The sequence below is a fragment of the Theropithecus gelada genome, chromosome 13 (genome assembly GCF_003255815.1).
Source record: "Theropithecus gelada isolate Dixy chromosome 13, Tgel_1.0, whole genome shotgun sequence".
In the NCBI taxonomy this organism is placed as follows: Eukaryota; Metazoa; Chordata; class Mammalia; order Primates; family Cercopithecidae; genus Theropithecus; species Theropithecus gelada.
Window position 1 is genome coordinate 700,549 of NC_037681.1, and position 24,077 is coordinate 724,625.

Genomic DNA, 24,077 nt, shown 5'->3' on the forward strand with positions numbered 1-24,077 from the left:
TCTCTCAAGTATCTATCTGAAGATATTTCTGTTTTCACTGTAATCTTCAAATCACTCCCGAGTATCCCTTAGGTGACTAACCTAAAACAGTGTTAGAATACTGTTCAATGAAAACAGAAGCTTAGCTGTGTGAGTGGACTTCACGTGACCTAGAAGAGTTTCATAGAAGGATTCCTTAAGGTTTTTATCGGATGGTATTTCTTTCTCAGCATATTCTTAAGAACGTTCCCAAATGGCCTTTCTCAAGTTCCACAGAAACAGTGATTTCAAACTGCTCAATCCACAGAATGATTTAACTCTATGAGATGAATACACACATCACAAAGTAGTTGCTCCAAAAACTTCTCTCCAGTTTTCATCGGAAGACGTTTCCTTTCTCACCAAAAGCCTCCAGGCGCCACTTAATATCCCGTCAGAGATGACTCAAAGACAGAGTTTCCAAACTGGAAACGTAATGTAAGCTTTAACTCTTTGAAATTTATGCACAGGTCAGAGAGCAGTTTCTTGGACTGCTTCTTTCTGGGTTTTATTTCAGGATATTTCACTTTTCGCCATAGTCTTCAATGTGGTACAAAATATGACATTTTCAGTTTTACAGGAACCGTGTTCAAACACTGCCTTAGGAGAAAAGAGATATAAGTCCCTGAATCACAAAGCAGTTTCTCAGAAAGCTTCTCTCCAGTTTTTAGCTGAAGGTATCTCCTTTTTCATCAGAAGCCTGAATGTGCTCCCAAAATTCCCTTTGCAAATCCATCCATGATGCAATTTCAAACTGTACAATAGAAAGAAAATTTTATCTATGTGAGATGAATAGACATATCTTTTCCTAAGCACTTTCACTCAAAGCTTCTTTACAGTTTGTCTGAGGATATTTCCTTTCTCACCATAACGGTCCATATACTCCGAAATGTCCCCTGGTAGCTTTTTCTCCAGATGCGATTCCCCAATCCTCTATGAGAAGAAAAGTATAACTCTGTGAGTGGAATACACACGTCACAAAGCAGCTTCTCGGAAATCTTCTCTCCAGTATCTCTCTGAAGATACTTCCGTTTTCAGCGTAACCCTCAAAGTGCTCCCGAGTACCCCTTAGTTGACTAACTTAAAACAGTGTTAGAATACTGTTCAATGAAAACAGAAGCTTAAAGGTGCGAGTGGACTTCACGTGACCTAGGGCAGTTTCACAGAAAGTTTTCTTCTAGTTTTTATCCGAGGGTATTTCTTTTACAGCATATTCTTAAGAGCATTCCCAAATGTCCTCTCTCAGGTTCCAGAGAAACAGTGATTTCAAACTGCCCTATACAAACAATGATTTAACTCTATGAGATGAATACACACATCACAAAACAGTTGCTCCAAATGCTTCTCTCCAGTTTTCATCGGGAGACGTTTCCTTTCTCACCACAAACCTCTGTGTGCCACTTAATATTACTTCAAAGATTCCTAAAAGACAGAGTTTCCAAACTGAGCTATGTAGTGTAAGATTTAGCTCTCTGAAATGAATGCACACGTCAGAGAGCAGTTTCTTGGAACGCTTCTTCTGGGTTTTATTTCAGGATATTTCACTTCTCGCCATAGTCTCCAATGCGCTGCAAAATATCACTTTTTCATTTTTACAGGAACAGTGTTCAAATACTGCCTTATGAGAAAAGCCGTAGAACTCCCTGAGTGGAATGTGCACATCACAAATTTGTGTCTCGGAAAGCTATCCTCCAGTTTTAATCTGAATATATTATCTACTTCCCCACAGGCCTGAATGTGCTCCCGAATGTCCCTTTGTGAATCCGTCCATGATGCAGTTTCAAAACTGCGTAATAGAAAGAACGTTTTACCTATGTGAGATGAATAGACATATCTATCCCAAAGCAGTTTCAGAGAAATCTTTCCAGTTTGTCTAAGGTTATTTCCTTTTTCACCATAGCTGATCATATACTCACAAATGACCCCTGGTAGTGTTTTCTCCAAACGAGATGACCCAATACTCTATGAAAAGAAAAGTATAACTCTGTGAGTGGAATGCACACGTCTCAAAGCAGCTCCTTGGAAATCTTCTCTCCAGTATCTATCTGAAGGTATTTCCGTTTTCACCGTAAGCCTCAAAGTTCTCCCGAGAATCTCTTAGCTGACTAAGCTAAAACAGTGTTAGAATTCTGCTCAATGAAAAACGAAGATTAACTGTTTGAGTGGAATTCACGTGACCTAGAGCAGTTTCACAGAAAGTTTCCTTCGGTTTTTTATCGGAGGGTACTTCTTGTTCAACATATTCTTAGAACATTCCCAAATGTCCTTTCTCAGGTTCCACAGAAACAGTGATTTCAAACTGTTCAATCCAAAGAATGATTTAACTCTCCAAGATAAATACACACATCACAAAGTAGTTTCTCCGAAAGTTTCTCTCCAGTTATCAGAAGACGTTTTCTTTCTCACCACAAACCTCTGTGTGCCACTTTATATTCCTTCACAGATTCCTCAAAGACAGAGTTTCCAAACTGGGGAAGGTAGTGTAAGCTTTAACTCCCTGAAATGAATGCACACGTCAGAGAGCAGTTTCATGCAACACTTCTTTCTGGGTTTTATTCCGAATTTTTACTTTTCACCACAGTCTTCAATGCGCTGCAAAATATCACTTTTTCAGTTTCACAGGAACAGTGATCAAGCACTGCCTTATGAGAAAAGAGGTACAACTCCCTGAGTGGAATGCACACACCACAAAGCAGTTTCTCAGAAAGGTTCTCTCCGGTTTTTAGCTGAAGGTATCTCCTTTTTCATCATAGACCTGAATGTGCTCCCGAATGTCCCATCACAAATCCGTCCATGACGCAGTTTCTGAACTGCGTAATAGAAAGGGAGCTTTATTTGTGTGAGATGAATAGACATATCTATCACAAACCAGATTCACAGAAAGCTTATTTCCAGTTTTTGTCTGAGGCCATTTCCTTATTCACCATAGCCGTCCATATACTGCCGAATGTCGCTTGGTAGCTTTTTCTACACACAGGATTTCCCAGTCCTCTAGGAGAAGAAAAGTATAACTCTGTGAGTAGAATGCACACGTCACAAGGCAGCTCCTCGGAAATCTTCTGTCCAGTATCTGTCTGAAGATATTTCCATTTTAACTTTGAGCCTGAAAGCGCTCCTGAGTATTTCTTAGCTGACAAATGTAAAACAGTGTTAGAATATGGCTCAATGAAAACAGAAGGTTAACAGTGCGAGTGGAATTCACGTGACCTAGAGCAGTTTCACAGAATGTTTCCTTCTGTTTGTTATCGGAGGGTATTCCTTTTTCAGTATATTGTTTAGAGCATTTCTAAGTAACCTTTCTCAGGTTCCACAGAAATAGTGATTTCAAACTACTCAATCCAAAGAATGATTTGACTCTAGGAAATGAATACACACATCACAAGGTAGTGGCTCTGGAGGCTTCTCTCCAGTTTTCATTGGAAGACGTTTCCTTTCTCACCACAAACCTCCATGGAAAACTTAATATCCCTTCACAGATTCCTAAAAGACAGAGTTTCCAAACTGGGCAACGTAGTTTAAACTTTAACTCTCTGAAATGAATGAACACTTCAGAGAGCAGTTTCTTGGAATGCTTCTTTCTGTGTTACATTTCATGGTATTTAATTTTTCACCATAGAGTTCAATGAGCTGCAAAATATCACTTTTTCAGTTTTACAGGAACAGTGTTCAAACACTGCCTTGTGAGAAAAGAGTTATAACTCCCTCAGTGGAATACACACATCACGAAACAGTATGCCAGAATGCTCCTCTACAGTTTTTATCTGAAGATATCTCGTATTTCCCTACAGACCTGAATGTGCTCCCGAATGTCCCTTCGTGAATCCGTCCATGACGCAGTTCAAAACTGCGTAATAGAAACAAAGTTATATCTATGTGACATGAATAGACATATCCATCACAAAGCAGTTTCACAGAAAGCTTCTTTAAAGTTTTTATCTCAGGATATTTCTTTTTCACCATAGCCATGCATATGCTCTCAAAAGTCCACTGGTAGCTTTTTCTCCAGACAGGATTCCCCAATCATCTATGAGAAGAAAAGTATAAACCTGTGAGTGGAATGCACACATCACAAAGCAGCTCCACGGAAATCTTCTCTCCAATATACAACTGAGGATATTTCCGTTTTCACCATAAGCCTCAAAGTGCTCCCGAGAGTCCCTTACCTGACTAACCTAAAACAGTGCTCAATGAAAACAGAAGCTTATCTGTGCGAGTGGACTTCACATGACCTAGAGCTGTTTCACGGAAGGTTTCCTTCTGGATTTTATTGGAGGGTATTACTTTTTTAGCATATTCTTAAGAGTGTTCCCAAATGAACTTTATGAGGATGCACAGAAACAGTGATTTCAAACTGCTCAATCCAAAGAATGATTTAACTCTATGAGATGAATACACATATCACAAAGCAGTTGCTCCAAAAGCTACTCTCCACTTTTCATTGGAAGATGTTTTGTTTCTCACCAGAAGCCTCCAGACGCCACTTAATATCCTACCCCAGATTCCTCAAACACAAAGTTTCCAAAGTGAGCAGTGTACTATGTTTTAACTCTCTGAAATAAATGCATACGTCAGAGAGCAGTTTCTTTGAATGCTTCTTTCAGGGTTTTATTTCAGGATATTTCACTTTTTGCCATAGTCTTAAATGCACTGCAAAATATCACTTTTTCAGCTTTACAGGGTCAGTGTTCAAACACTGCCTTATGAGAAAATAGGTATAACACCCTGAGTGGAATGAACACATCACAAAACAGTTTCTCAGAAAGCTTCTCTCCAGTTTTTATCTGGAGATATTTCCTATTTCCCCACAGTCTTGAAAGGGCTCCCGAAAGTCCCTTCGCTAATCCATCCTTGACACAGTTTCAAGACTGGGTAATAGAAAGAAAGTTTATCTACGTGAGATGAATAGACATATCTATCACAAAGTAGTTTCACAGTAAGCTTCTTTCCAGGTTTTATCTGAGGATAATTCCTTTTTCACCACAGCCGTCCATATACTCCCGAATGCCCCCGGTAGAATTTTCTCCAAACGTGATTCCTCAATCCTCTATGAGAAGAAAGGAATAACTCTGTGAGTGGAATGCACATGTCACAAAGCAGCTCCTCGGAAATCTTCTCTCCAGTATCTATCTGAAGATATTTCCTTCTTAACCATAAGTCCAAAACCGCTAACGGGTATCCCTTAGCTGACTAACCTAAAACAATGTAAGAATACGGCTCAATGAAAACAGAAGCTTAACTGTGCGAATGAAATTCACGTGACCTAGAGCAGTTTCACAGAAATTTTCCTTCTGGTTTCTATCGGATGGTATTACTTTTTCTTTACATTACTAAGAGCATTCCCAAATGTCCTTTCTGAGATTCCACAGAAACAGTGATTTCAAACTGCTCTATCCAAAGAATGATTTTAGACTATGAGATGAATACAAACATCACAAAGCAGTTTCTCCGAAAGATTCTCTACAGGTTTCATCAGAAGACGTTTCCTCTCTCACGACAAGCCTCTGGGCATTACTTAATATCCCTCACAGTTTCCTCAAAGACAGAGTTTCCAAACTTCACAAAGTAATGTAAGCTTTAACTCTCTGAAATGAATGCACACGTCAGAGAGCAGTTTCTTAGAACGCTTCTTTCTGAGTTTTATTCCAAGATATGTCACTTTTTGCCATAGTCTTCAATGTGCTGCAAAATATCACTTTTTCAGTTTTACAGGAACAGTATTCAAACACTGCCTTATGAAAAAAGCGGTAAAGCTCCCTGAGTGGATGCACACATCACAAAGCAGTTTCTCAGAAAGCTTCTCTCCAGTTTTTATCTGAAGATATCTCCTATTTCCCTAAAGGCCCGAATGTGCTCCCAAATTTCCCTTCCCGAATCCTTCCATGACGCAGTTTCAAAATTGCGAAATAGAAAGAAAGTTTTATCTATGTGAGATTAACAGTCATATCTATCACAAAGGAGTTTCACAGAAAGCTTTTTCCAGTTTTTGTCTCAGGATATTTCCTTTTTCACCGTAGCTGTTCATATACTCCCGAATGTCCCCTGGTAGCATTTTCTCCAAACGAGATCCCCAATCCTCTATGAGAAGAAATGTATAAATCTTTGAGTGAAGTGCAAACGTCACAAAGCAGCTCCTCGGAAAACTTCTCTCCAGGATCTCTCTGAAGATGTTTCCGTTTTCACCATTAGCCTCAAAGTGCTCCCGAGTATTCCTTAGCTGACTAACCTAAAACAGTGTTAGAATACTGCTCAATGAAAACGGAAGCTTAAATCTGTGAGTGGCATTCACATGACACGGATCATTTTCACAGAATGTTTCCTTCTGGTTTTTATTGGAGGGTATTTCTTTTTCAGCACATTCTTAAGAGCGTTCCCAAATGTCCTTTCTCAGGTTCCACAGAAACAGTGATTTCAAACTGCTCAATCCAAAGAATGATTTAACTCTATGAGATGAATCCACACATCACAAAGCAGTTGCTCAGAAAGCATCTCTCCAGTTTTCAATGGAAGACATTTCCTTACTCGTCACAGTACCCGGTTGCCACTTAATGTTCCTTTGCAGAATCTTCAAAGACAGACATTTCAAACTGTGAAATGTAGAGTAAGATTTAGCTCTCAGAAATGAATGCATAGGTCAGAGAGCAGTTTCTTGGAACACTTCTTTCTGGGATTTATTTCAGGATATTTCACTTTTCACCATAGTCTTCCATGCACTCTGCAATATTACTTTTTCAGTTTTGTAGGAACAGAGTTCAAACACTGTGTTATGAGACAAGAAGTATAATTCCCTGAGTTGAATGCACACATCACAAAGTAGTTTCTCAGAAAGCCTCTATCCACTTTTCATCTGAAGATATCTCCTTTTTCATCATAGGCCTGAATATGCCCCCGAACGCTCCTTCGCGGATCCGTCCATGACGGAGTTTCCAAACTGCATAATATAAGGAAAGTTTTATCTATGCGAGATGAATAAACGTATCTATCACAAAGCAGTTTCACAGAAATCTTTTTTCCAGTTATTGTCTAAGGATATTTCCTTTCTCACTATAGCCGTCCCTATAGTCCTGAATGTGCCTTGGTAGCTTTTCCTCCAAAAGGCATTCCCCAATCCTCTAGAGAAGAAAGGTATAATGCTGTGAGTGAAATGCACATACCACAAAGCAATTCCTCAGAAACTTCTCTCCAGTTTCTATCTGAACATATTTTCTTTCTCACTGTAAGACTCAAAGTGCTTCTGAATATCCCTTCACATGCTAAAGATAAACAGTGTTAGAAAACTCTTCAATGAAAAGGGAAGTTTAACTGAGCGAGAGGAATTCACACAACACATAGCAATTTCACAGAAAGCTTCCTTGTGGTTTTCATCTGGGGATATTTCTTTCTCCATATTCCAAAGAGCGATCCCAAATGTCCTTCCTGAGATACCAGAGAAACAGTTATTTCAAACGGCTCAATCCAAGGAATGGTTTAACTCTATGAGATGAATACACACATCACAAAGTAATTGCTCAGAAAGCTTCTCTCCAATTATCATGGGACGACATTTCCTTGCTCACCACAGGCCTCTGGGGCACCATTTAATATCCCTTCGCATATTCCTCAAAGACAGAGTTTGCAAATTGGACAATGTGGAGTACACTTTAATTCTGTGAAGTGAATTCCCATATCAGAGAGCAGTTTCTTGGAACGCATCTTCCAGGGTTTTACTTGAGGATAGTTCACTCTTTGTGATAGTCTTCAATGCACTGCAAAATATCACATTTTCAGTTTTACAGGAACAGTGTTCAAACACTGCCTTATGAGAAAAGAGGTAAAATTCACTGAGTGGAATGCACAAATCACAAAGCAGTTTCACAGAAAGCTTTTCTCCCCTGTTTATCTGGAGATATTTCCTATTACCCCACAGGCGTGAATGTACTACTGAATGTCCCTTCGCGAATCCATCCACGATGCAGTTTCAAAACTGCGTAATAGAAAGAAAGTTTTATCTATGTGAGATGAATAGACGTATTGATCACAAAGCAATTTCACAGAAAGCTTCTTTCCAGTTTTTTTCTGAGGATACTTACTTTTTCACCATAGCCATCTATATACTCCCGAATGTCCCCTGGTAGAGTTTTCTCCAAACGAGATTCCCCAATCCTCTATCAGAAGAAATGTATAACTCTGAGAGTGAAATGCCCACATCACAAAGCAGCTCCTCAGAAATCTTCTCTCCAATATCTATCTGAAGATATTTCCGTTTTCACCATAAGCCTCAGAGCACTCCAAAATATCCCTTAGCTGACTAACCTAAAGCAGTGTTAGAATATTGTTCAATGTAAACAGAAGATTAACTGTGTGAGTGAACTTCATGTGACTTTGAGCAGTGTCACAGAAAGATTCCTTCTGGTTTCTATCACAGGGTATATATTTTACAGCATATTCTAAAAGCGTTCCCAGATGACTTTTCTCAGGTTACACAGAAACAGTGATGTCAAACTGCTCAATCCAAAGAATGATTTAACTCTATGAAATGAATACACACATCACAAAGCAGTTGCTCCAAAAGCTTCTCTCCAGTTTTCATCGGAAGACGTTTCCTTTCTCAACACAAACCTCCAGGTGCCACTTAATATCTCTGCAGAGATTCCTCAAAGACAGAGTTTTCAAACTGGGAAACGTAGTGTAAGCTCTAACTCTCTGAAATGAATGCACACGTCAGAGAGCAGTTTCTAGGAACTATTCTTTCTTGGTTTTATTTCAGGACATTTCACTTTTCACCATAGTCTTCAATGCGCTGCAAAATATCACTTTTTCAGTTTTACAGGCACAGTGGTCAAACACTGCCTTATGAGAAAAGAAGTATAACGCCCTGAGTTGAATGCACACACCACAAAGCAGTTTCTCAGAAAGCTCCTCTTCAATATTTGTCTGAAGATATCTCCTATTTCCCCACAGGCCCGAAAGTGCTCCCAAATGTCCCTTCGCAAATCCGTCCATGACGCAGTTTCAAAAGTGCTTAATAGAAAGAAAGTTTTATCTATGTGTGATGAATAGACATATGTACCACAAAGGAATTTCACATAAAGCTTCTTTTGAGTTTTTGTCTGAGGACACTTCCTTTTTCACTGTAGTCACCCATATATTCCTGAGTGTCCCCTCGTAGCTTTTTCTACAAACGGGATTCCCCAATCCTCTAAGAGAAGAAAAATGTAACTCTTTGAGTGGAATGCACACGTCATAAAGAAGCTCCTCGGAAATCTTCTCTCCAGTATCTGTCTGAAGACATTTCCATTTTCATGGAAGCCTCAATGTGCTAATGAGTATCCCTTAGTGGACTAACCTAAAACAGTGTTAGAATACTGCTCCACGAAAACAGAAACTTAACTGTGTGAGTGGACATGACGTGACCTAGAGAAGTTTCACAGAAAGTTTCCTTCTGGTTTTTATAAAAGGGTATTTCTTTGTCAGCATATTCCTAAGAGCGTTTCCCAATGTCCTTTCTCAGGTTCCACAGGAACAGTGATTTCAAACTGCTCAATCCAAGAATGATTCAACTCTATGAGATAAATACGCACATCACAAAGCATTTGCTCTGAAAGCTTCTGTCCTGTTTTCATTGGAAGACGTTACCTTTCTCAGCACAAGCCTCCGGGCACCAATGAATATCTCTTCACAGATTCCTCAAACACAGAGTTTCCAAACTGGGCAATGTAGTGTAAGCTTTTACTCTCTGAAATGAATGCAAACGTCAGAGAGCAGTTTCTTGGAACGTTACCTTTTGGGTTTTGTTTCATGATGTTTCACTTTTCGCTATAGTCTCCAATGTGCTGCAAATTATCACTTTTTCAGTTTTCAGGACAATGTTCAAACACTGTATTATGATAGAAGAGGCATAACTCCCTAAGTGGAATGCACATATCACAAAGCAGTCTCTCAGAAAGCTTCTCTCCAGTTTTTATCTGAAGATATCTTCTATTTCCCCATAGACCTGAATGTGCTGCCGAATGTCTCTTCGCGAATACATCCATGATGCAGTTTCAAAACCATGTAATAGAAAGATTTATCTATGTGAGACGAATACACATATCAATCACAAAGCAATTTCACAGAAATCTTCTTTTTACTTTTTGTCTGAGGATATTTCCTTTTTAACTATAGTCGTCCATATACTCCCGAATGTACCCTGGTAGCTTTTTCTCCAAACGGGATTCCCCAATCCTCTATGACAAGAAAAGTATAACTCTGTGAGTGGAATGCACACGTCACAAATCAGCTCCTCGGAAATCTTCTCTCCAATATATATCTGAAGATATTTACGTTTTCACGGAAGTCTCAAAGCGCTCCCGAGTATCCCTTAGCTTAGTAAAGTAAAACAGTGTCAGAATACTGCTCAATGAAAACAGAAGCTTAACTGTGTGAGTGGAATTCACATGACACAGAGCTGTTTCACAGATGGATTCCTTCTGCTTTTTATTGGAAGACATTTCTTGTTCAGCATATTCTTTAGAGCTTTCCCAAATGTCCGTTCTCAGGTTCCACAGAATGAGTGATTCCAAACTGCTCAATCCAAAGAACGATTTACCTCTATGAGTTAGAAACACATTTCACAGGCAGTTGTTCAGACATCTTCTTTCCAGTTTTCACTGGAAGACATTTCCTTGCTCGCCACAGGATCCCGGTCGCCACTTAATCTCCCTTCCCATAAACCTCAAAGACAGATTTTCCAATGGGGGCAGTGTAGAATAATCTTAACTTAGTGAAATGAATGCACATATCAGAGAGTAGTTTCTTGGAAGACTTCTTTCTGGGTTTTATTTGAGGATACTTCACTTTCCGCCACAGTGTTCAATGCACTCTAAAATATCACATTTTTGGTTTTACAGGAACAGTGTTCAAACTCTGCCTTATGAAAAAGAGGTATAACTACCTGAGTGGAATGCACACATCACAGAGCAGTTTCTCAGAAAGCTTCTATCCAGTTTTTATCTGAAAATATTTCCCATTTCACTGTAGGCCTGAATGTGCTCCCAAATGTCCCTTCGTGAATCCACCCATGACGCAGGTTCAAAACTGTGTAACAGTTTTATGGATGTGAGATGAATAGATGTATCTATTCAAAGCAGTTCACAGAAAGCTTCTCTCCAGGTTTTGTCAGAGGATATTTCCTTTTTCACCATTGGTGTCCATATACTACCAGATGACCCTTTGTAGCTTTTTCTCCTAAAGGGATTTAACAATCCTCTATGACAGGAAAGGTATAATTCTGTGAGTAGAATGCACACATCACAAAGCAGCTCCTCGGAAAGCTTCTCTCCAGTTTCTATCTGAAGTTATTTCCTTTCACCATAAGCCTCACAGCGCTTCTGAATGTTCCTTCACAGACTAAACAAAAACAGTGTTAAAATACTGCTCAATGAAAACAGAAGCTTAACTGTGTGAGTGGAATTTACACTACACAAAGCAGTTTCACAGAAAGCGTCCTTCTGGTTTCTATCTGAGGTTATTTCTTTTTCAGGATATACTAAAGAGCGTTCCCAAATGTCCTTTCTCAGATTCCATAGAAAGTGATTTCAAACTGCTCAACCCAAAAATGATTTAACTGTATGAGATGAATACAAACATCACAAAAGAGTTGCTCAGAAACCTTCTCTCCAATTTTCAACATTAGGGGTTTCCTTGCTCGCCACAGGCCTCCGGTTGCCGCTTAATATCCCTTCGCAGAATCATCAAAGATAGACTTTCCAAATTGAGAAATGTAGAGTAAGCTTTAACTCTGTGAAATGAATGGACATGTCAGAGAGCAATTTCTTGGAATGCTTCTTTCTGGGTTTTATTGGACGACATTTCACTTTTCACCGTAATCTTCAATGTGCTCCGAATATCACTTTTTCTGTTTTACAAGAACAGTGTTCCAACAGTGTCTTCTGAGAAGAAATTATAACTCCCTGAGTGGAATGCACACATCACCAAGCAGTTACTCAGAAAGCTTCTTTCCAGTTTTTATCTGATGATAATTCCTTTTTCACCATAGGCAAGAATGTGATCCCGAATGTCTTTTCGCAGATTAATCCATGACACAGTTTCCAAGCTGTGTAATGTGAAGAAATCTTTATCTATGTGAGATGAATACACATATCACAGAGCAGTTTCATAGAAAGCTTCTTTCCTGTTTTTGTCTGAGGCTATTTCCCTTTTCACGATAGGCATCAACACGCTCCCGAATATCACTTGGGACCTTTTTGTCCAAAAGAGTTTCCCGGATGCTGTATGAGAAGAGAGGTATAACACTGTGAGTGGCATGCACACATCACAAAGCAGTTCCTCGGAAAGCTTCTCTTCAGTTTCAGTCTGAATATATTTTCTTTTTCACCGTAAGCCTCAAAGTGCTCCCGAATATTCCTTCACATGCTAAAGATACACAGAGTTAGAAAACTGCTCAATGAAAAGAGAGGCTTTCACATGAACACTATTCAAACACTGATTTATGGGAAAAGAGGTATATCTCCCTGAGTGAAATGCACACATCACAAAGTAGTTTCTCAGAAAGCTTCTCTCCAGTTTTATCTGATGATATTTCCTTTTTCACCATAGTCCTGAATATGCTCCCGAAAGTCCTTTCGTGGATCCGTCCATGACAGAGTTTGCAAGCTGCATAATCGAAAGAAAGCTTAATCTAGGTGAGATGAATACACATAGCACAGAGCAGTTTCACAGAAAGCTTCTATCCAGTTTTCATCTGAAGATATCTTCTTTACCACCGTAGGCCTGAATGTGCTCCCGAATATCCCTTCGTGGATCCGTCCATGACTGAATTTCCAAATTGTGTAATATAAGGAAAGTTTTATCTATGTGAGATGAATAAATGTATCTATCACAAAGCTGTTTCACAGAAGTCTTCTTTCCAGTTTCTGTCTGAGGATATTTCATTTTTCCCATAGCCGTCCTTATACTCTCGAATGTCCTGTGGTAGCTTTCTCTCGAAAAGGCATTCCCCAATCCTCTATGAGAAGAAAAGTATAACTCTGTGAGTTGAATGTACACGTCACAAAGCAGCTCCTCAGAAATTTCTCCAGTTTCTATCTGAAGATATTTCCGTTTTCACCATAAGCCTCAAAGGGCTCCCAAGTATCCCTTAGCTGACTAAGCTAAAACAGTGTTAGAATGCAGCTCAAAGACAACAGAAGCTTAACTGTGCGAGTGGAATTCACGTGACACAGAGTAATTTCCCAGAAAACTTCCTTCTGGTTTTTATCAGAGGGTATTTCTCTTTCAGCACATTCTTAAGAGCATTCCCAAATGTCGTTTCTCAGGTTCCAAAGAAAGAGTGATTTCAAACTGTGCATTCCAAAGAATGATGTAACTCTATGAGGTGAATACACACATCACAAAGCAGTTGCTCAGAAAGCTTCTCTCCAGTTTTCAACAGAAAGGATTTCCTTGCTCACCACAGGGTCCCGGTAGCCACTTAATATCCCTTTGAAGAATCCTCAAAGACAGCCTTTCCAAACTGGTAAATGTAGAGTAAGCTTTAACTCTGTGAAAAGAATGGACATATCAGAGAGCAGTTTCTTGGAATGCTTCTTTCCGGGTTTTATTGGAAGATTTTCACTTTTCACCATAGTCTTCAATATGCTCCAAATATCACCTTTTTAGTTTCACAGGAAAAGAGTTCAAACAGTGCCTTATGAGAAAAAAGGTATAACTCCCTGAGTGGAATGCACACACCACCAAGCAGTTTCTCAGAAAGCATCTCTCCAGTTTTTATCTGATAATATTTTCTTTTACACCATAAGCCTGAAAGTGATCCCGAATATCCCTTTGCAGATCCATCTATGACGGAGTTTCCAAGCTGCGTAATGTAAAGAAAGCTTTATCTATGTGGGCTGAATAAACATAGTAAAAAGAAGATTCACAGAAAGCTTCTTTCCAGTTTTTATCTGAAGATATTTCCTTTTTCACCATAGTCCTGAAAGTGCTTCTGAATGTCCCATCGAGGATCAGTCCATGACAGAGTTTCCAAGCTGCGTAATGTAAAGAAAGCTTTATGTATGTGAGATGAATACACATATAGTAGAGCAGTTTCATAGAAAGCTTCCTTCCAATTTTTGTCTGAGACTATTTCCCTTTTCACCATACAATTCAACATGCTCCCGAATATCACCTGGTACCTTCTTCTCCAAAAGGGTTTCCCCAATGCTGTATGAGAAGAGAGGTATACCACTGTGAGTGGAATGCACACATCACAAAGCAGTTCCTCAGAAATCTTCTCTCCAGTTTCGGTCTGAATATATTTCCTTTTTCACCATAAGCCTCAAAGCATTCCCGAATATCCCTTCACATGCTAAACACAAACAGGGTTAGAAAACTGCTCGATGAAAAGAGAGGTTTAACTGAGTGAGAGGAATTAAGACGATACAGAGTAGTTTCACAGAATGCTTCCTTCTGGATTTTACCTGAGGATATTTCTTTCTCCATATTCTAAATAGGGTTTCCAAATGTCCTTCCTCAGATTCCACAAAAACAGTGTTTTCAAACTGCTCAATCCAAAGAATGGTTTAACTCTATGAGCTGAATACACACATCAAAAAGCTGTTGCTCAGAAAGCTTCTCTCCACTTTTCAATGGAAGACGTTTCCTAGCTCACGACAAGCCTCCGGGTGCACATAATATCCCTTTGCAGATTCCTCAAAGACAGAGTTTCCAGACTGGGCAAAGTAGAGTATGCTTTAACTCTGTGAAATGAATGCACATATGACAGAGCAGTTTCTTGGAACGATTCTTTCTTGGTTTTATTTGAGGAGATTTCACTTTTTGCCATACACTTCAATGCGCTCTGAAATATCATGCTTTCGGTTTTACAGGAACAGTGTTCAAACACTGCCTTATGAAAAAGGAGGTACACTACCTGAGTGGAATGCATGCATCACAAAGGAGTTTCTCAGAAAGCTTCTCTCCATTTTTTATCTGAAGATATTTCCTATTTCACCATAGGCCTGAATATGCTCCCGAATGTCCCGTTACGAATCCATCCATGACGATGTTTTAAAAATGCATAATGGAAAGAAAGTTTTATCTATGTGAGATGAATAAACATGTCTAACAAAAAGCTGTTTCACAGAAAGCCTCTTTCCAGTTTATGTCTGAGGATATTTCCTTTTTCACCATAGCCATCCATATACTCCCGAATGTCCCCTGGTAACTATTTCTCCAAAAGGCATTTCCCAATCCTCTATGAGAAGAAAAGTGTAACTCTGTGAGTGGAATGCACACGTCACACAGCTCCTCCTCAGAAATCTTCTCTCCAGTTTCTATCTGAAGATATTTCCGTTTTCACCATAAGCCTCAAAGCCCTCCCGAGTACCCTTTAGCTGACAAAACTAAAACAGTGTTACAATACTGTTCAATGAAAACAGAAGCTTACCTGTGCGAGAGGAATTCACATGACACAGAGCAGTTTCACAAAAGCTTCCTTCTGATTTTTATTGGAGGGTATTTCTTTTTCAGCATATTCTTAAGAGCATTTCCAAATGTCCTTCCTCAGATTCCACAGAAACAGTGTTTTCAAACTGCTTACTCCAAAGAATGATTTAACTCTATGAGATGAATCCACATATCACAAAGCAGTTGCTCAGAAGCTTCTCTCCAATTTTCAACGGAAGACATTTTCTTGCTCGCCAGAGACATCTGTTTGCCACTTAATATCCCTTTGCAGAATCTTCAAAGACAGACTCCAAATATCACTTTTTAGTTTTACAGGAAGAGTGTTCAAACAGTGTCTTATGAGAAGAAAGTTATAACTCACTGAGTGTAATCCAAATATCATCAAGCAGTTTCTCCAAAAGTGTCTCTCCAGTTTTAATCTTATGATATTTACTTTTTCACCATAGACCCGAATGTGATCCCGAATATCCTTTCACAGATCCATCCATGACGGAGTTTCCAAGCAGTGTAATGGAAAGAAAGCTTTATGTCTGTGAGATGAATAAACATAGAAAAAAGCAGACCCTCAGAAAGCTTCTTTCCAGTTTTTATCTGAAGATATTTCCTTTTTCACCATAGTTCAGAATGTTCTTCAGAATGTCCCTTTCCAGATCCGTCCATGACAGAGTTTCCAAGCTGCGTAATGTAAAGAAAGCTTTATCTATGTCAGATGAATACACGTATCACAGAGCAGTTTCATAGAAAGCTTCCTTCCAGTTTTTGTCTGAGGCTCGTTTCCTTTCCACCGTAGGTGTCAATATGCTCCTGGATGTCATTTGGTATCTTATCTTCCAAAAGGGTTTCCCCGATGATTTATGAGAAGAGACTTAAAATACTGTGAGTAAAATGTACACGTCACAAAGCATTTCCTCGGAAAGCTTCTCTCCAGTTTCTATATGAACATATTTTCTTTCTCACTGTAAGACTCAAAGAGCTTCCGAATATCCCTTTGCACGCTAAATATAAACAGTGTTGGAAAACTCTTCAATGAAAAGGGAAGCTTAACTGAGCGAGAGGAATTCACACAACACATAACAATTTAACAGAAAGCTTCTTTCTGGTTTTCATCTGAGGATATTTCTTTCTGCATATTCCAAAGAGTGATCCCAAATGTCCTTCCTGAGATACTACAGAAACAGTTATTTCAAACTGCTCAATCCAATGAATGGTTTAACTCTATGAGATGAATACACACATCACAATGCAGTTGCTCAGAAAGCTTCTCTCCAGTTTTCAACGAAGACATTTCCTTTCTCACCACAGGCCTCTGGCGCCACTTAATATCCCTTCGTAGATTCCTCAAAGGCAAAGTTTGCAAACTGGGCAACGCAGAGAAAGCTTTAGCTCTGTTATATGAAAGCACATATCACAGAGCACTTTCTTGGAACACTTCTTTCTGGGTTTTATTTGAGGATATTTCACTTTTCGCCATAGTCTTCAAAGCACTCCAAATTATCATTTTTTGTGTTTTACAGGAACAGCGTACAAACACTGAATGATTTAACTCTATGAGATGAATACACACATCACAATGTTGTTGCTCAGTATCCTTTTCTCCAGTTTTCATCAGAAGACGTTTCCTTTCCCACCACAAGCCTCAGAGCGCCAATAATGTCCCTTTACAGATTCCTCAAGACAGAGTTTCCATACTGGGCAACGTAGTGTAAGCTTTAACTCTCTGAAATGAATGCATATGTCAGATAGCATATTCTTGGAATACTTCTTTCTTGGTTTTACTCCAGGACAATTCTCTTTTCATCATAGTCTTCAATGAACTGTAAAATATCACTCTCTCAGTTTTACAGGAACAGTGTTCAAACACTGCCATATGAGAAACGAGGTGTAATTCCCTGAGTGGAATTCACACATCACAAAGCAGTTTCTCAGAAAGCTTCTCTCCAGTTTTTATCTATAGATATCTCCTATTTCCCCACAGGCCTGAATGTCCTCCCAAATGTCCCTTTGTGAATCCATCTATGACGCAGTTTCAAAACTGCATAATAGAAAGAATGTTTATCTATGTGAGATGAATAGACATATCTATCACAATGCAGTTTCACAGAAAGCTTCTTTCCAGTTTTTGTCAGAGGATAATTCGTTTTTCACTATAGCATACCATATACTCCCGAATGTCCCCTGGTTGCTTTTTCACCAAGTGAGATTCCCCAATCCTCTATGAGAAGCAAAGTATAATTCTGTGAGTGGAATGCACACGTCACTAAGCAGCTCCTCGGAAATCTTCTCTCCAGTAACTGTCTGAAGATATTTCCGTTTTCACCGTAAGAATCAAAGTGCTCCAGAGCATCCCTTAGCTGACTAACTTAAAACAGTGTTTGAATACTGCTCAATGAAAGCAGAAGCTTTACTGGCGAGTGGAATTCACGTGATCTAGAGCAGTTTCACAGAAAGTTTTCTTCTGGTTGTTATCAGAGGGTATTTCTTTTTCAGCATATTCTTTAGTGCGTTCCCAAATGTCCTTTCTCATCTTCCACAGAAATAGTGATTTCAAACCCCTCAATCCAAAGTATGATTTAATTCTATGAGATGAATACACACATCACAATGCAGTTGCTCCCAAAGCTTCTCTCCAGTTTTTATCGGAAGACGTTTCCTTTCCCAACACAAGGCTCTGTGTGCCACTTAATACCTTTTCACAGATTCCCCAAAGTCAGAGTTTCCATACTGGAGAAAAAACTACCAGGGGATATACGGTAGTAAATGGAAGGCTATTGTGAAAAAGGAAACATCCTGAGACAAAAGCTGGAAAGAAGCTTTCTGTGAAACTGCTTTGTGATAGATATGTCTATTCATCTCACATAGATAAAACCTTCTTTCTATTATACAGTTTTGAAACTGAGTCATGGACGGATTTGCGAACAGACTTTTCAGAGCACATTCAGGCCTGTGGGGAAATAGGAAATATCATCAGATAACAGGAGAGTGACTTTCCGAGACACAATTTTGAGATGTGTGCATTCCACTCAGGGTGTTCTACCTATTTTCTCGTAAGGCAGTCTTTGAACACTGTTCCTGTAAAACTGAAAAAGGGATATTTTGCAGCACCATGAAGTATATGGCTAAAAGTGAAATATCCAGAAATAAAAACCAGGAAGAGACGTTCCAAGAAACTACCCTCTTACATGTGCATTCATCTCAGAGAAGTGAAGCTCACACTACTTTGCCTGCTTTGGACACTCTTTTTCTGAAAAACCTGTGAAGGGATATTAAGTGTCGCCTGGAGGCTTGAGGTGAGAAAGGAAACGTCTTCCGATGAAAACTGGAGAGAAGCTTTTGGAACAACTGCTTTGTGATGTGTGTATTGAACTCATAGAGTTAAATCATTCTTTGGATTTAGCAGTTTGTAATCACTGTTTCTGTGGAACCTGAGAAAAGACATTTTGGAACACTCTTAAAAATATGCTGAAAAAGAAATACCCTTCGATAAAAACAAGAAGGAAACTTTCTGTGAAACTGCTCTACGTCACATGAAGTCCACTCGCACAGTGAAGCTTCTGTTTTCATTGAGCAGTATTCTAACTCCGTTTTAGGTTACTCAGCTACGGGATATTCAGGAGCGCTTTGAGGCTTACGGTGAAAATAGAAATATCTTCAGGTGGATACTGGAGAGAAGATTTCCGAGGAGCTGCTTTGTGACGTGTGCATTCCACTCACAGAGTTATACTTTTCTTCCCATAGAGTATTGGGTAAACCCGTTTGGAACAAACGCTTCCAGGGGACATTTGGGAGTATCTGCACAGTCTGGAGAAAAAGGAAATATCCTCAGACAAAAACTGGAAAGAAGTTTTCTGTGAAACTGCTTTGTGATAGATATGTCTATTCATGTCACATAGATAAAACTGTCATTCTATTACACAGTTTTGAAACTACATCATGGATGGATTCTCGAAGGGACATTCGGGAACACATTCAGGCCTATGATGAAAAAGGAGATACCTTCAGCTAAAAACTAGAAAGAAGCTTTCTGAGAAACTGCTAGGTGTTGTGTGCATTCCACTCAGGGAGTTATACCTCTTTTCTCTTAAGGCAGTGTTTGAGCACTGTTCCTGTAAAAACTGAAAAAGTGATATTTTGCAGCACATTGAAGACTACGGCAAAATGTGACTTTCCAATGGGAAAGTCAGAGTTTCCAAAATGGGCAACGTAGTGTAAGCTTTAACTCTCTGAAATACATGCACACGTCAGAGAGCAGTTTCTTGGAATGCTTCTTTCTGGGTTTTATTTCAGGATATTTCACTTTTCTCCCAAGTTTTCAAAGCGTAGCCAAATATCACTTTTTCAGTTTTACAAGAACAGTGTTCAAACACTGCCTTATTAGAAAAGAAAAAAACTCCCTGAAGAGAATGCACACATCACAAAGCAGTTTCTCAGAAAGCTTCTCTCCAGTTTTTATTTGAACATATCTCCTTCTTCCCCACAGGCCTGAATGTGCTCCCGAATGTCCCTTCACGAATCTTTCCATGATGCATTTACAAAACTATGTAATAGAAAGAAAGTTTTGTCTATGTGAAATAAATAGACATATCTATCACAAAGCAGTTTCACTGTAAGGTTCTTACAGCTTTTGTCTGAGATTTTCTTTATCACCATAACTGTCCATATACTCCTGAATGTCCTTTGTTAGCTTTTTCTCCAAACGGGATTTCCTAATCATCTTTAAGAAGAAAAGTGTAACTTTGTGCGTGGAATGCACAGGTCACAAAGCAGGTCCTCAGAAATCTTCTCTCCAGTATGTATCAGATGATATTCTCGTTTTCACCGTAAGCTTAAAAGCGCTCCCGAGAATCCCTTAACTAACTAACCTAAAACAGTGTTAGAATACTGCTAAAAGAAAGCAGAAGCTTAACTGTGCGAGTGGACTTCACGTGACCTGAAACAGTTTCATAGAAGGATTCCTTATGGTTTTTATTGGACGGTATTTCTTTCTCAGCATATTCTTAAGAACGTTCCCAAATGTCCTTTCTCAAGTTCCAGAGAAACAGTGATTTCAAACTGCTCAATCCACAGAATGATTTAACTCTATGTGATGAATACACACATCACAAAGCAGTTGCTCCGAAAGCTTCTCCCCAGTATTCATCAAAAGACGTTTCCTTTCTCATCACAAGCCTCTGGATGCCACTTAATACCCCTTCACAGATGCCTGAAAGACAAAGTTTTACAAACTGGGCAACGTAATGTATGCTTTAAATCTCTGCAATGGAGACACAACAAAAAAGGAGAATTTTAGACCAATATCCCTGATGAACATCGATGCAAAAATCCTCAATAAAATACTGGCAAACCGGATTCAACAACACATCAAAAAGCTTATCCACCATGATCAAGTGGGCTTCATCCCTAGGATGCAAGGCTGGTTCAACATTCGCAAATCAATAAACATAATCCAGCATATAAACAGAACCAAAGACAAGAACCACATGATTATCTCAATAGATGCAGAAAAGGCTTTTGACAAAATTCAACAGCCCTTCATGCTAAAAACGCTCAATAAATTCGGTATTGATGGAACGTACCTCAAAATAATAAGAGCTATTTATGACAAACCCACAGCCAATATCATACTGAATGGGCAAAAACTGGAAAAATTCCCTTTGAAAACTGGCACAAGACAGGGATGCCCTCTCTCACCACTCCTATTCAACATAGTGTTGGAAGTTCTGGCTAGGGCAATCAGGCAAGAGAAAGAAATCAAGGGTATTCAGTTAGGAAAAGAAGAAGTCAAATTGTCCCTCTTTGCAGATGACATGATTGTATATTTAGAAAACCCCATTGTCTCAGCCCAAAATCTCCTTAAGCTGATAAGCAACTTCAGCAAAGTCTCAGGATACAAAATTAATGTGCAAAAATCACAAGCATTCTTATACACCAGTAACAGACAAACAGAGAGCCAAATCAGGAATGAACTTCCATTCACAATTGCTTCAAAGAGAATAAAATACCTAGGAATCCAACTTACAAGGGATGTAAAGGACCTCTTCAAGGAGAACTACAAACCACTGCTCAGTGAAATAAAAGAGGACACAAACAAATGGAAGAACATACCATGCTCATGGATAGGAAGAATCAATATCGTGAAAATGGCCATACTGCCCAAGGTAATTTATAGATTCAATGCCATCCCCATCAAGCTACCAATGAGTTTCTTCACAGAATTGGAAAAAACTGCTTTAAAGTTCATATGGAACCAAAAAAGAGCCCGCATCTCCAAGACAATCCTAAGTCAAAAGAACAAAGCTGGAGGCATCACGCTACCTGACTTCAAACTATACTACAAGGCTACAGTAACCAAAACAGCATGGTACTGGTACCAAAACAGAGATCTAGACCAATGGAACAGAACAGAGTCCTCAGAAATAATACCACACATCTACAGCCATCTGATCTTTGACAAACCTGAGAAAAACAAGAAATGGGGAAAGGATTCCCTATTTAATAAATGGTGCTGGGAAAATTGGCTAGCCATAAGTAGAAAGCTGAAACTGGATCCTTTCCTTACTCCTTATACGAAAATTAATTCAAGATGGATTAGAGACTTAAATGTTAGACCTAATACCATAAAAATCCTAGAGGAAAACCTAGGTAGTACCATTCAGGACATAGGCATGGGCAAAGACTTCATGTCTAAAACACCAAAAGCAACGGCAGCAAAAGCTAAAATTGACAAATGGGATCTAATTAAACTAAAGAGCTTCTGCACAGCAAAAGAAACTACCATCAGAGTGAACAGGCAACCTACAGAATGGGAGAAAATTTTTGCAATCTACTCATCTGACAAAGGGCTAATAATATCCAGAACCTACAAAGAACTCAAACAAATTTACAAGAAAAAAACAAACAACCCCATCAAAAAGTGGGCAAAGGATATGAACAGACATTTCTCAAAAGAAGACATTCATACAGCCAACAGACATATGAAAAAATGCTCATCATCACTGGCCATCAGAGAAATGCAAATCAAAACCACCATGAGATACCATCTCACACCAGTTAGAATGGCGATCATTAAAAAGTCAGGAAACAACAGGTGCTGGAGAGGATGTGGAGAAATAGGAACACTTTTACACTGTTGGTGGGATTGTAAACTAGTTCAACCATTATGGAAAACAGTATGGCGATTCCTCAAGGATCTAGAACTAGATGTACCATATGACCCAGCCATCCCATTACTGGGGATATACCCAAAGGATTATAAATTATGCTGCTATAAAGACACATGCACACGTATGTTTATTGCAGCACTATTCACAATAGCAAAGACTTGGAATCAACCCAAATGTCCATCAGTGACAGATTGGATTAAGAAAATGTGGCACATATACACCATGGAATACTATGCAGCCATAAAAAAGGATGAGTTTGCATCCTTTGTAGGGACATGGATGCAGCTGGAAACCATCATTCTTAGCAAACTATCACAAGAACGGAAAACCAAACACCGCATGTTCTCACTCATAGGTGGGAACTGAACAATGAGATCACTTGGACTCAGGAAGGGGAACATCACACACCGGGGCCTATCATGGGGAGGGGGGAGGGGGGAGGGATTGCATTGGGAGTTATACCTGATGTAAATGACGAGTTGATGGGTGCAGCAGACCAACATGGCACAAGTATACATATGTAACAAACCTGCACGTTATGCACATGTACCCTACAACTTAAAGTATAATAATAATAAATAAATTAAAAAAAAAATCTCTGCAATGAATGCACACGTCAGAGAGCATTTTGCTGGAACGCTTCTTTCTGTGTTTTATTTCAGGATATTTCACTTTTCACCATAGTCTTCAAAGCGGTGCAAAATATCACTTTTTCAGTTTTACAGGAACACTTTTCAAACCTGCCTTATGAAAAAGAGGTATAACTCCCTGAGTGGAATGCACACATCCCAAAGCACTTTCTCAGAAAGCTTCTCTCCAGTTTTTATCTGGAGATACCTCCTATTTCCCTAAAGGCCTGTATGTGCTCCCGATATTCCCTTCGTGAATCCGTCCATGATGCAGTTTCAACACTGGGTAATAAAAAGAAAGTTTTATTCATGTGAGATGAATAGAGATATCTATCCCAAAGCAGTTTCAAAGAAAACTTCTTTCCAGTTTTTTTTTAGTACATTTCCTTTTTCTCCATAGCCGTCCGTATACGCCTGAATGTCCCCTGGTAGCTTTCTCTCCACACGGGATTCCCCAATCCTCTATGAGAAGAAAAGTATAACTCTGTGAGTGTAATGCACACGTTACCAAGCAGCTCCTCAGAAATCTTCTCTCCAGTATCTATCTGAAGATATTTCCATTTTCACCATAAGCCTCAGACTGCTCCCAAGTATTCCTTAGCTGACTAAACTTAAACAGTGTTAGAATACTGCCCAATGACAATGGAAGCTTTAATCTGTGAGTGGAATTCACCTGACCTAGAGCAGTTACAGGCAAAGATTCCTTCTGGTTTTTATCAGAGTGTATTTCTTTTTCAGCATATTCTTAAGAGCATCCTCAAATGTCCTTTCTCAGGTTCCACAGAAATAGTGATTTCAAACTGCTCAATCCAAAGAATAATTTAACTCCATGAGATGAATACACACA